Raw genomic sequence first — 14,584 nt, 5'->3', positions numbered from 1 at the left:
TAAAATAATTTAGTTAACTAGTTCTTACACATACAGCAGATATATGGTTACTATGCCATACTCCTGCTACAGAAGCAGATTACTGCAATAAATTTCTTTTCTAAACCTTTTGAAGTTTGCATTTTTGGTGTTAAGAATATAATAAAATCCATTCACTCTGCAGATGTATTACATTGTAAATGCCAAATTTTTTTCCTTGAAGTGCCATCTATGTTGAAAAGTTTTGCAAAGATAGAAATTTCTAAATCAGTATTTACATGACTGCATTAAAGCAAAAGTTTACCAAATAGTAACAATTTAGCAATAAGTCAATAAATTAAACTTTTGTTTGCTCCCCAAATCAATATGCATAAATCTCCTAAATAGTCTAAATATTTTAATGCTCTAAGAAAGTACATTTACAATCAAATTATTAAATCACTTCACTAACTGCATTTTTATGTGGGTAGTCTCATTCAAGGGAAGACATGGAGCCAAATATCTTGTTTGCTACTACATCTTTAAACTGTAGACTTATCTTGTATTTTTTGTATTTGTTTTCCCCTTATGTATGTTGTATTATGTTTTATCTCAATGTAGAGTCATATAAGGATAAACACTAAGGGTTGTAGACTGTGTCTTCACATTAGGACACAGTCTGGGTGGTAAGCTTATTTTGGGTTCTACATTTAATTATATAAGACTTAATCTTATGTCCTCATTATTGTGACAGATTGTTTCTAATCTGAGGTTAATGATTTTGTGGGATTTCTTTCAGTTTGGTTCAGGAGGTAAAATCAATGCTGTAATTGTAAATTAAACTAGTTTTAGCTTCTCTAATACCCACTCTTATGATTGTCAACAAAGAAAAAGTTAATTATCACTTAAAATATCTCAAAGAGGATAGTAATTTTTTTTTTTCCATGTCCATTAAAAAACTTCCAAAATAGTTTGAAAATTTTAGACAACAAATGAAAATTCACTGTATTAGGACTTTCTTATGAGCAATAAACTCATCAGAAATAAAGACAGGATGCCCTGAGATCCTTTCAGTTAGATTGGTGTGGCAGAGATGTGAAGCAAATTTATATATATATATGTAATTTTTTTGCTAAAGCCTAAGTTCCCCATCTTCTTTTTATCCCTGAGTACCAATTGCAAACAATACTTCCCCCCCCCAAAAAAAAACAAATTTATTTTTTATTATATTCATTTATACTTAAAATCAATTTTTAAACATAGGATGTATAAAATTCTCTGTTTATATATATATATATTTATCTATATAGTGTTATTTATATATAAATAAATACCATCATACACCAAAATGAACTCACACAGGTAATTTGTAAGGATACAAGTATTATTCTTTTTTTTTTGTGAAGAGCTACTTCTATAACTTTTCAATGTCAGTCCATAACTGGAAAAGTACAAAAAGTTGGAAAAAAAAAAAAAAAAAAGCATGGAAACAAAATCCATACCTTTATTGGACAGTAAAACTTAGAGTTTTACAGAACAGAATGGCTTTAAAGAACACTACTCTTTTTGTCTCCCAGACCCATTTAGAGTAGAAAAATATCCTACAGGAAGTGTCCCGGTTTTGGCTAGGATAGAGTTAATTTTTCTTTTAGCAGCTGATATGGTGCTGTGTTTTGGATTTAGGATGAGAACAATGCTGATAACACACTAATGTTTTAGTTGTTGCAGAGCAGTGCTTACACTAAGCCAAGGACTTTTCATAACCTCACACTGCCCTGCCAGTGAGAAGGCTAGGTGTGCACAAGGACCTGTGAAGGGACAGAACCAGGACAGCTGACCCAAACCGGCCAAAGGGATATTCCATATCATATGGTGTCATGCTGTCTGGCTGAGGCTAGGAGGACCTCTGCCTGGGGACAGGCTGGGCATCTGTCAGTGGGTGTTGAGCAATTGCACTGTGCATCACTTGACATTATATTATTATTATCTTCATCATCATCATTACTTCTCTTCCTTTTCTCTCCTATTAAACTGTCTTTATCTCAACCCATTAGTTTTCAGGGTTTTTTTTCGTTTGTTTGTTTGTTTTCCTCCCAGTTCTCTCCTCCCACCCCACTGTGTATGTGTGTGTGTGAGCAAATTGCTGCATGGAGCTTAGCTGCTTGCTGGGTTAAACCACAACAGGAGGTAACAATTTAACCATCTGTATCTTTGCTAATATTTCATTCTACTCCACTGTAGTTTCTTCTCATGTTGAATTGATTGCCACAAACAAATAAAACTTGAAACCACTATTCTGAATTTGCATTTAGTTAGTAGTGCATCAGTTCCATTTCAGATCTGATAAAAAGCCCTCAAAACTGTGTTTTTATAGCATCATCAGGATTTCCAGAGATGTCAACTTCTCAAATTTCCATTTTTATTGAAGCACAAATATAGCTCTAAACACTAATAATTTCCCTAAACAGCAGCAGCTATAGAACAACTGTAAGAGTCTTGTGGGAAGAAAAAAAAAAAAAAAAAAGTCCAGCTGGTACAATAATTTAAACTCTTTAATGTATAAATCATAGAATCATAGAATGGTTTGGGTTGGAAGGGACCTTAAAGATATCTAGTTCCAAACCTCCCTGCCATGGGCAGGGACACCTCCCACTAGACCAGGTCACTCAAAGCCCCATCCAACCTGGCCTTGAACACTTCCAGTGACAGGGCATCTGTGGCTTTTCGTGCACAGCCTGTTCCAGTGCCTCACCACCCTCTGAGTAAACATTTTCTTCCTTATATCTAATCTAAATCCACACACTTTTATTTTAAAGCCATTACTCCTTGTCCTATCACTACATTTCCTGACAAAGAGTCCCTCCCCAGCTTTCCTCTAGGTCCCCTTTAAGTATTGGAAGATCTCCACAGAGCCTTCTGTTCTCCAGGATGAACAACCCCAACTCTCTCAGCCTGTCTTCATAGGAGAGGTTCTCCAACCCCTTTATCATCTTCATGGCCCTCCTCTGGACTCTTTGTAGTGCTTGCCTGTTCTTCTTGTGCTGGAGGCCCCAGAGCTGAACGCAGTACTCCAGGTGGGGTCTCACAAGGGCCAGGTAGAGGTGGACAGTCATCTCCCTCACCCTGCTGCCCATGGTTCTTTTGATGCAGCCCAGGATGTTGTTGGCTTTCTGGGCTGCAGGCACACATTCTCTGATTCTTTGATTCTATGATCTTATGTTGAGCTTCTTAGGAACAAATACCCCCAGGTCCTTCTCTTCAGAGATGATCTCAACCTATTCTCCACTCTGCCTATATTTGTGCTTGGGATTGTCCCAGTCTAGATGCAAGACCTTATACTTGGCCTTGTTGAGCCTCATAAGGTTTGCAAAGGACCACTTCTTGAGCCTGTCAAAGTCCTTCTGAAAGTCATCCCTTCCCTCCAGTGTGTCAACTGCACTACCCAGCTTGGTGTCATCGGCAGACTCTCTGAGGGTGTACTCAACTGTAACTGTCCATGTCAGCACCAAGGATGTTGAACAGTGTCAGTCCCAATACTGATCCCTGAGAAATACCATTCATTGCTGATCTCCACTGAGGTGTTGACTGCAACTCTTTGAGTGCGACCATCAAGCCAATTCCTTACCCACTGAGTGGTGTATCCACCAAATCCATGCCTCTCCAATTTAGAGACGAAGATATAATAGGGGACAGTGTCAAATACCTTGCACAGTTGATCTTCCCTTATCCACCAATGCTGTAACTCCTTCGTAGAAGGTCACCAGATTTGTCAGGCCCTTAGTGAAGCCATGTTGGCTGTCACCAATCACCTCCTTATTTTCCATGTGTCTTAGCATCCTCCTTGATCTAGCCAGGAACAGAGAGACTGACTGGCCTATAGTTCCCTGGGTCTTCCTTTTTTTTCCCTTTTTAAAAATGAGGGTTATGTTTCCCCTCTTCCAGTCAGTGTAACTTCACCAGATTGCTACAACTTCTCAAATATGGAGGGAGCCTTAGCAACTACCTTCACCTGTTCCTTCAGGACCCGTGGATGTATCTCATCAGGTCCCATGGACTTGTACACCTTCAGGTTCCTTAGATAGTCTTGAACTGATCTTCTCCTACACTGGGTGGTTCATCATTCTTCCAGTCCCTGCCTTTGCCTTCTGGGGCCAAGGCCATGTGGCTAGAGCTCTTGTCAGTGAAGACTGAGGCAAAATAGTCATTAGATACCTCAGCCTTCTCCATATCTTGAGTGACAAGGTCTCCCATTTCCTTCCAAAGAAGGCCCACAATTTCCTCAGTCTTCCTTTTATTACCGATGTACCTATAGAAACCTTTCCTATTGCCCTTGGTGTCCCTGGACAAATTTAATTCTAAATAGGCTTTCGCTTTCCTAACCTGATCCCTGGCTGCTTATACAATGTCTCTGTATCCCTCCCAGGCTATCTGTCCTTTCTTCCACTCTCTGTAGGCCTTCTTTCTCTGTTTAAACTTGGTCAGGAGGTCCTTGTTCATCCATGCAGGCCTCCTGGCATTTTTGCCCAACTTCCTCTTTTTTGGGATGCATCATTGCCGAGTTTGAAAGATGTGATCCTTGAATATTAACCAGATTTTCTGGTCTCTTCTTCCCTCCAGGGCTTTGTCCCATGGTACTCTACCAAGCGGACACCTGAAGAGAGCAAGTCTGCTCTCCCAAAGTCCAGGGTAGCATGCTTGTTTATTCCCCATGCTATGTGTGTTAGCATAGAGACATTTGAGTTGGGCCTGATGAAGCTGAGTTACTGGCTGACATGACTGGACTTCCTTTGTGTTGCTCTTTGGGTGCTCTCCCGCTGACCCTCAACCCTTCTCCAGGCACTGGCATCAAGCTATGAGGAGCAGGATGGATTGAGGTTCCCTTCCCCAGCAACTCTAATTTAAGCCCTCTTCACCAGCTTGGCAAGCCTACAACCAAAGATATTCCTCCCATTCTCTGACAGGTGGACCCCACCAGCTCCCAGCAGAACAGGTTTCTCAAACAAGTCCCATTGTCTAAGTAGCTGAACCCCTAGCTGTGGCACCAGTCCTGCACATCTGTTGATTTGCCAGATTCAATAGGTTCTTTCAGTCCCCTTCCCTTTGACTGTCAGGACTGATGAAAAAACTACCTGAACTCCTGAGTCTTCTACTGTTGTTCAAGGACTCTGTAATCTGTCTTGACACTCCTAAGACCTCGGGATGCATTGTTGGTGCCCGCATGAAACAGCAGTAGCAGATAATAGTCCTCGGCAGTGTCTTGGTGACATCCCTCTCAGAAGAGAGTGTCCTACTGCTATCACTCGTCACCTTTTCTTAGTGGGACTAGTTCTTATGCAGGGAGCAGACCAGGCTGTCTTACCCAGCTCCACCCTCCCTGCAATGGGTCTTTCCTTTTCCATCTGCAGAGGGGTGAAGTGGTTCTGTAAGGGCACCTCAGGCTTTGGGGGAAGACTCTTCCTCCTGCTGGTCCTTGTTGCCAGCTTCCATGCCCCTGTGTTATTGGCTCCCCTCCCTTCTGTGAGTGTTGGTGAGGGACTTTGCGGCTGTTTGGATGTGGGCTGTTGGTCCCTTGCAGCCTGTTCTAGGATCCAGCTGTCTAACTCCTCCCCAGCCTCTCTGATGCTACGCAGCTTTCTCACTGCCTCTGGCAGCTCAGCCACCTGCTTCAGAGGGTCCTTCACTTGGGCACACCTTTTTCAGGCAGGTCTGCTGGATGTCCCTGCTCCAGGAGAAAGATCTAGGCATTTCCAGCAGCCAGAGGTCTGCACTGCAGCCTCACCCCTCTGGATGAATAGCTCTGGATGAACTCGTCATTCACTGCTGGGGTAGATGGTGCACACCATGCAGCCAGTGCCACAGCCTTTACCCTGGTATGAGTGCTCACCATTCTGCCTCAAGGATCAGGAAAGGTGCACACCGGTGGCCTATGCAGATCTGGGTGAAGGGTTAAGTTGTACTTGGTGCCTCCCATTTGGCCAATGAATGGCTCTCCCTTGTGGTGTACCCTTCCTGCACGCCCTCCCGCACCATCACGCCTTCCTTGGCTGAGGTGCCACACACTGCCACACTCCTGGTCACTTGCACTCCCCAGAGGCTGCTTGTGGAGGAGTGGGGGGTGGAACTTACTGCTGTAACAGCAACAATATAGAGGTTTATTTAGATGTACATGTGTATATGTCTTTGTGTCTAAATAGAGGGGTTCTTCATTTTCTTAGTACAGTAGTGTGCTCAAAACTTTAGAATATGTATCACAAATAACATTTCTCATTATGCAACATTTTTCTTACAGAAATACTTTGTATTACTATTAGCTTTGGTCACTTTTAAATTTATGTTAATATTATACTTAGGCTCTTTAGATCTATTCCCTGTATTATTTTATTTTATTTTATTTTATTTTATTTTATTTTATTTTATTTTATTTTATTTTATTTTATTTTATTTTATTTTATTTTATTATTTTATTTCATCTTTGTTTTTAAACATGTTTCTGTTTAATTTGAATTTCTGTTTGTTTGCTTGCTTTTTTTTTTTTTTCTGCTTTGCGCTCCATTCACATAATACCCCATGACTTCACATAGACTAGTTAACTGATATCACTTTGCCTTGAATAATATAACGCTATACATTCTAGCTTCAAAAAAATCATGAATTGCATCAAACTTCTGAAAGAAATCTTTCATACATTCAGAATGCTCACTTCTCCAGAGTGCTTGGATGAGTTCGTTGAAAGAAGTTTTTAGACAACTATTAAAGGAAAAATCTACCTGGTCAAAGAAAACTAAAAGAAAAGTCCTCTTACGGATGCAAGGAGGTCTTTATTTAAAGAATTGTCTTTTAACAATTTAAAATTTACCACTAGAAAGTTTGGGCCTATAAAATTATCACTGATTTTTCCTCTTTTCTCTTACTTAAGTATCCTGACATTTTCACTGATATAAATACTGGGTTTGTTTTTTTCAGTCTAATGGTAAATAGTGATTCTGCTATGTCTCCATTTTTCTTCTCAGCAAAGCTTCAGTCCAGCTCTCATTCTCACCTAGACAACATAGAAATATTTCATCTGAAAATCCTCTGAAGTGTACATAACAGTCAACTGATGATATAAGAACAAAAGCAGAGAAAAAAAGCAGAGAATTTGTAGGGTATTTTGGTACTGTATATTCACTGCTCTCCCAGGTGAATTTTGCAAACAGTACAGAGTCTAGAGAGTAAGAAGCTGACAGCTTTTTAGCACAGCTGAAATCTCTTGCAAACAGATTTGCTGAACTTTCAGTTTTTGAGTAAATGCTTTGTCATCTCATAAGGGCAAATTTAGTCTAATTTTCAAACTTGTCTCTTCAGGATCTTTAAGAAATCTTCTTTGTGGCTAACTGTGTAATTTTATCTAGAATTATTGCTTCTTGGGACAGAGAAACGAAGAAGCCCAAGCTGAGGTTTTCTCTTACATGTTTCAAGCTTGTGTTACAAGAGAAAACAGACAACCGCAGACAAATATTTATGACGTGGGATTCTTATACTCTGAGGATCATCAAAGTCACTGTTACATAATGCAAATGAAGGAGATTTAGTGAATTTAAGATATTCATAGCTGCAAGCTGAGGTCTATGTCATCAGTCAACATTTCTTTCACCAATCTATTGCATATACAGCACCATAAGTATGAAGTGGGATTAAATATTATTTGTATGACAACTGTGTATTTTATTTTCTTCAATAACTCTGTGTTTTAATCATGGCTTTTACTTCAAATAACTAGTACAAATCTACCCAGTAATCTGTGAATGCTTGTACTATGCTTAATTCTAATGGATACTTTTTTTTAGCCTTTACAGAAATAAATAAATAAATAAATAAATAAATAAATAAATAAATAAATAAAATCCTAGAAACAAAATTAGTATAAAAAAGAAAAGACACCAAAAAATTATTGATTCTGACTTTAGTGCTATTGGATTATTTATTATTTTCTTTTGTCATAAAACACTTTACTATGTTTGCTTTTTTCTCCCAAAACATTTCATTTATAGATAATAAACAGTGTAGTGTTTAAAATGCTTTTTATAAAATCCAAAAGAACATTCACAACATTCTGCTCTTTATACATATTCTTTAGTTATTTGCACAATGTGGAATAATAGGACTTTTTTATAGCTTTTGTTGCTGATGTCACTAATATAATATCACACTTGCCTATACTTTCCTGGGCATGGGAACTAGCTTATTATCTCAAAATTAGAGAAACATTTTTTTTCCTGTAATTCATTGAATTCTCCTTCTTCCTGCTAAACAATGAGACTGTAAAGATTCCTTTTCTACATTTCTCATGAATTGCTCCTGGTTTGCTTAATGCTTTATGAGAACAATTTATAATCTATTTAAATCTGTCCCTCTGCACATAGTTATGCATCATCATACATATATTTTTAATATTACTTTTGTCAACAAAGGAGGTCTTACAAAGTTCAAATCCTTTTGATACCCTTGTGCTCCCTGTGAAGTCCAATTACTTCCATCAGCCTAAGTACTATTAGATTTTAAATTAGTACAATTCAGATTAAAAAAAAATAGTTTTTAAAATATATATATATTATTTTTCTTTTTGTGTGTGCGTTATACAGATATGACCTTAATATCCATTCAAAAAAAAAAATAAAATGATTATTTTCCTGGCTTTCTAGAAAATTAGCTCAGGTAACTTGAGCTAATTGATAATTAGATCAGAATAAACTGCATAATCATGCTGCTTTGTAATATATTTACTACAAAAACAACAAACCTCCTTTCAACTCTAGTTGTGATGATTCTTATTATTTTGATATTATATTGTGATAACTGTGATTAAAAAGTCAGTTTCCAACACCTTGTTTGGAAAAGGGCTCTACCATGTCAACCCATGGTACATTATTCTCTCCAAAGCTGTGACACCTGTCTCTATAAGAGCTGTGATTAACCCTCTAATAATGGAAGTAATATATGAATTCTATTTTACTAGGGATCAGTTACAATATTTAGACCTTAGGTGACAAATTTTTAGGATTAGTCATGAGTGAGACTGTCATGCACTGAAATGATTTGATCATTCTAACAAGATTATCTGTCAATGAGATAAACCACTAAAGAATCCAAGCTAAGATAATTGGGTCCAGCTGTGATTTACATATGAGAAGTACTGAGGTGCTAATGTATTACATTGTATATATATAAGTGGTTGTGTGTTGCAATACACAGAAAAAAAAATGTTGATGTAGATTTTTTTTTTGCTGTATGGATGTGTGATGTTTTAGTTATTAATAGATATAAGATGTTTGAGGTTCACAGGTGTTAGTTACTCCCAAAGTGCAAAATTTGCTTTCTATGTAGAAGACTATTACTCAATCTGACTACATACATATTCTACCAGCCTAGTGTTACGGTAATCAAATAGTTCTTGAACTGGAAAGATTTACAATCCATCTGTTAACATAATACAACCTATTATGCTTGAAAGTTGTATACAAACATTTATGCATTACTCAGAGTTTTTAATTAAATTGCAAGGCAACATAAGTGCTTAGCGTACACTTAAAATATAGACATGTGGATGGCAAAATTAAAATTAAACAAACAATATGACCAACAACAACAACAACAAAACCACAAGTACCACTCTCTTATTTAGTTAGTCAGAAGCAATAAAAAAGAAAATATATTCATGGTTTCACCTCATTAAAGTTACTTGCAGTTGATTAAGGTTGCTTATAACTGGCTTAACCTGATAGCTTAATGAAAACCCAGCAAAGGACTCCAGAAAAGACTAATGGTTTAGACAAAAAAGACTACCTTTGTGTTGTGTACTCAAAAATTCTAGACTGCATTAAAGACAGAAGAAAATGAATTTCATTGACTTGGACTTGATTCCTCTTGTTACACTTCAAATACCTGAAAGTAAGCAGCGTAATCTTAGGTGGAAAGAATGAGTCTAATTCTTGGAGAAATTTAATTCTCCACATCGACTATACAGGAAATGCCTATAATGAGGTGGGTCTCACAACATAAAAGAACATTACAGGAACAGCCCGCTGAAGAGGTTTTGTGTCATTTTTTTCCAGTACATACTTCAGTTCTGCAGCTGTTCATTTATTTAACTTTAATGATCATTAATGGATGTTATTACCCACTTCACCTATCAGTTTAAAAAATAATAAATAAATAAATAAATAAAAGTCCTCTGCAAATGGAGCAACTCAAAATTTAGAGGTTTTTGTGTCACAGCATACCATAGCTACACTATAGGATTTACATCACATGATGTTCTGTTTGGAGTTTCTCTTGCCCTGTTGCAGGAAACATGTTTGAAAAAAGCCCTAACAGAAGGTGTGACTTGAATACTTGACCTCCATATATGAAGACACTCATAAAGTCAGTAACATTTTTCTTATTTTTATGAGGGCTTCCGTGTTGGAAGAAATTCCTCAGATTCTTAACATTCTAATATGAATGCTATGTTGCATCTCTGCTATACTGTATGGACTTATTTTTAACTCAGACTAAATAAGTTGTAAAGCAAATGCCAAATTCAGAGTTTTCAACCCCACACAGCAGAGCATATTGAAAGTAATGTTCACCATTTTACAGATTTTATATGGATCTTAATACCAACAGCAACTGCAAATCAAATAATTAATTAATGCAATACAAAGTAAATCTGAAATATTTATACATCTGAACAGAAATAAGAACAAATTTATCATGTTTTCCACTTAAAGAACTGAAGATTATTCAAGAAGCCTTTACTCCCACATGTAATTCCCCAGAAAAAAAAAAAAAAAAAGAACATAAAAAGCTATAACAGACATAAACAGGCAAACGGAGAGAGATAACTTGAACACCAGCAAAGAAAACACCTAAGACATCATTCAATGTTGATGATATTCATTATAAGGAGGACAAAATAGCCAAAGGTGCTTTATTCTTCATTGAATACATTTCTATAAAGTTTTTTTGTTGCTGTTGTTGTTATTGTTGTTTTGTTTTTCTACTGCACTGCTTCTTTCTGTTTCTGAAATGTAATTTCATATTTTCAAGTCCTTCCTGGTAAATTGTTAAAGAGAATATTTTAAGAAATTGATTTCTATTTGTTTCTTTTATGAAAATGTACTTACCTTAGATTGTGTGGGAGGCACAGGGCAGAGTATCATGCTTTCTTTTTCCTAGTACTTGCTATTAAGGACAGATGAACATTTCCATTTGTGGTAGTTTCCCATTGATGGAAAGCTATGCTCCATCACACCGCTCTCTCACACCCCCTCCAAAACAGAACAAGGGGAGAAAATAAGACGTAAAAAGGCTCATGCATTGATATAAGGACAGGGAGATCATTCAGTAATTGTCATCACAGGCAAAACAGATTCAACACAAGGAGACGAATGTAATTTATTGCTCTTACTAACGGACTAGAGCAGTGAGAAATTAAAAGCACCCCACCACAACTACCAGCTGCTAACTCCTCCTCCTAAAGTATCATCGGTGAATAGGGAATGGGGTTTGTGATCAGTCTATATGGCTTCATCTCTTCTGCTCCTTAATTGTCACTTTCTTCACCTGCTCCAGCATGAGATCCCTCCCATAGGATGCTTAGGATGGTGTCCTTCCCAACCTGATCCTGTGGGCTTCCCACAAACTGCAGTTCTTCAAGAACTGTTCCAATATGGGTCCATGTCATAGGGTGGCACAATCCTTCAGGATCAGACTTCTCCAACATGGGTCCTCCCCCAAGGGCAGTAGCTTTCACCAGACCTCCTGCTCTACTGTGGTGTGCTCTCCATGTGCTGGAGTTCTGGCCAGGAGTCATCTGTGGGGTCTCTACGGGCCACAGCCTCCTTCAGGACAGATCCACCTGCTCCACCATGGGCTCCTCCATGGGCTACAGCATGGAGATCTGCTCCACCGTGGTATACCATGGGCTACAGGGGGACAGCCTGCTCCACCATGAGCCTGTCCATAGGCCGCAAGGGAACTTCTGCTCTGGCACCTGGAGCCCCTCTTCCCCCACTTTCTTCACTCACTTGGGTGTCTGCAAGATTTTTTTCTCTCTCATTTTCTCACTCCTCCCTCGCAGCTGCTGTCATGCAGTTTTTTCCCTTTCTTAAATTTGCTGTCCCAGTGGAACAATCAACAGTGCTCACTGGCTTTTCTCTGGCCAGCAGCGGGTCCCTTTTGGAGCCAGGTGGAGATGTCTCTGATTTGACACTGGGCATCTGTTGGGCTCTGCTCACAGAGGCAACCCTTGCAGCTTCCTGCTACCAAAACCTTGCCACGTAAGCACAATACACCACTACCAGTAGGATATTTTAATTTTCTCTAGAAGCAGCAGAGAATTCTAGAAAAATATAGATGCTGAGCTGTGAAGTATTCTGGAAGTTGGTTATTTTTTTCATAGCTGTCAGGAAAATCCCATGCCTTATTCTGAATTAAATTTACATAATTGAGGAACAGTCCAACAGTATAAACTGTCCTTTTATTGTCAAAAGTATGAAATTCATCAAAAAGTTCAAAAGAAAGGACATTTCTAAGGTGATCTATATGTGTACCACCTGAGATCCTGGTATTCCAGCTATTCATTGTTTGTCTACAATAAGAAACAAAGGTGGAGACTGCATTGCAGTGTCATATCAGAATGAAGTTGAGTGTACAATTACACATGAGAGCTGAAAAGTGCACGAGACCCTTACTTCACCACCACATACACACTTTTAAGGTCTTAACACTTTCTGCTTACACTTTCATGTGAATTACTCCTCATACTTACCTATGATGGAGTTCATTTTTTTTCTTTTTTTTTTTCTTCTATTTTTCTTCATTTTTTCTATATCTTATAGTTGAAATAGTGGATGCTGGTTATTACTACATAATTATTAATTAGAATTTCAAGCATAAATCTAATTTTGTAATGTACAACACATTTTCTACTATTCATTGAAATAACAATTCATTGTTAACAAATGGAAAATTCTCTGTCTTAAAAATAATAGATTACACTGCTTCTCAGACCTACCTGCAGTGTTGCTTATGTCTGTTTTTCCTACAGCTTACCGAGGTCCGCTCTCCCTTGATAGGAGACAGTTTATTTTGCTTCTGTTTTTGGAGAAGGCTTTCTAAGGCTGAAACGCCAACAGAGAATTACAGTCAGTCTGGTTGGAACAAACTTAATTCAAGCAATAATACGTTCACTAAGATTAGAGTTTCTGATATTTAGAAATATAAGGAAAAACAAACATTGTGAGCTCAAATATGATTTTCCAGGATGGTATTGAATCTTGGTACTACTTCCTAGTACTTACCTGGCCAGACTTTTTTTGTTTTGACATTTCAGAAATTTTGATTTTTAACAGTCCACCTTAAGCGAACTTGTGGAAGTAGCTCAGGAACACAGTGTTGGTCAGAGCTAAGACACTGTTAATCATAGGCTCAGTTCTCTAGTTCTCTTCCTTTTATATTGTTGTAAATGAGAAATGAGTCAATAGAATTCTATGGATTTTCACTAACATAAATAGAATAATTTAAATCCCATAATATTATTGTAGACTGAGTCTTTTTTTTTTCTTCTTCTTCTTTTTCATTGCTTTCAGTGCAACTGCATTAACAAAGATGAGGGAAAAAGTATTTAAACTGTGCAAGAATAAAACTTCCTAGTAGCACAAACCCATTTTGCTATTAAACACACACACACAAACCTTAAAACAAGCCAACCTTAAAGAACTTTAATGAAAAACTTGATGTTCTAAACCTCTGCTGCCTTATATAAACTACTAAAACCTCACATTTAAATTTAATCTAACAGACATTGTTAGATTAACAACATTGTTAGATTAACAACTCTTTTTTTGACACTGAATTTGAAAATCCCCTTTATGGCCCTTGTTTTAACATTTCCTTTACAAGACAAGATTAAAGTAGGCAGCAAGAGCAAAGATATGAAAAAGATTTAAATGGAGGTTGTGAATTCCATTAGGTATCCCCAAATATTAGAATGTGTAAAAAACAGAACACACAATCTAATCATCTCCTTTATCTGGATAAGTGAATGCAGTCCTCTGTATGATAGCTATTTAACATACCATAGAGCTTTAGCATCCTAATATTATCCAGTTATTAAGAATCCATTTTCATTCTTGTTGACTGGTTCTTTTTTTATTTTATTTTTATTTTTATTTTTATTTTTATTTTTATTTTTATTTTTATTTTTATTTTTATTTTTATTTTTATTTTTATTTTTATTATTTTTATTTTTATTTTTATTTTTATTTTTTAGTTACTTTAAATCTGCTTTCCATAAAAAGAAATTTGTATATGGCTCTTTCTAGAAATTTACATAGATACCTAATATTATTCATAAATAACTGTGGAAATATCAGTATCTATATGTGCTTATTATATACATTTTTAGCTAATTTCATGATAAAGGGACTCTGAAAGAGTCTCTAAGTCTTATACACATACATACATGCATACACATAGACATGCAATTCAATTTCCCTCCCATAAAATATATATTTCACTTTTTTCTTCTACTGACCATGATTATTTGATATTAGAGCTACAAGCTGCCCATCTTTCAATAATTTTAAAATCTAATTCAGGGGAA

This window comes from Anser anser, assembly GCF_964211835.1.
Source record: "Anser anser genome assembly, chromosome: 1".
Taxonomy (NCBI): Eukaryota; Metazoa; Chordata; class Aves; order Anseriformes; family Anatidae; genus Anser; species Anser anser.
Note: the sequence above shows the minus strand (reverse complement) of the source record.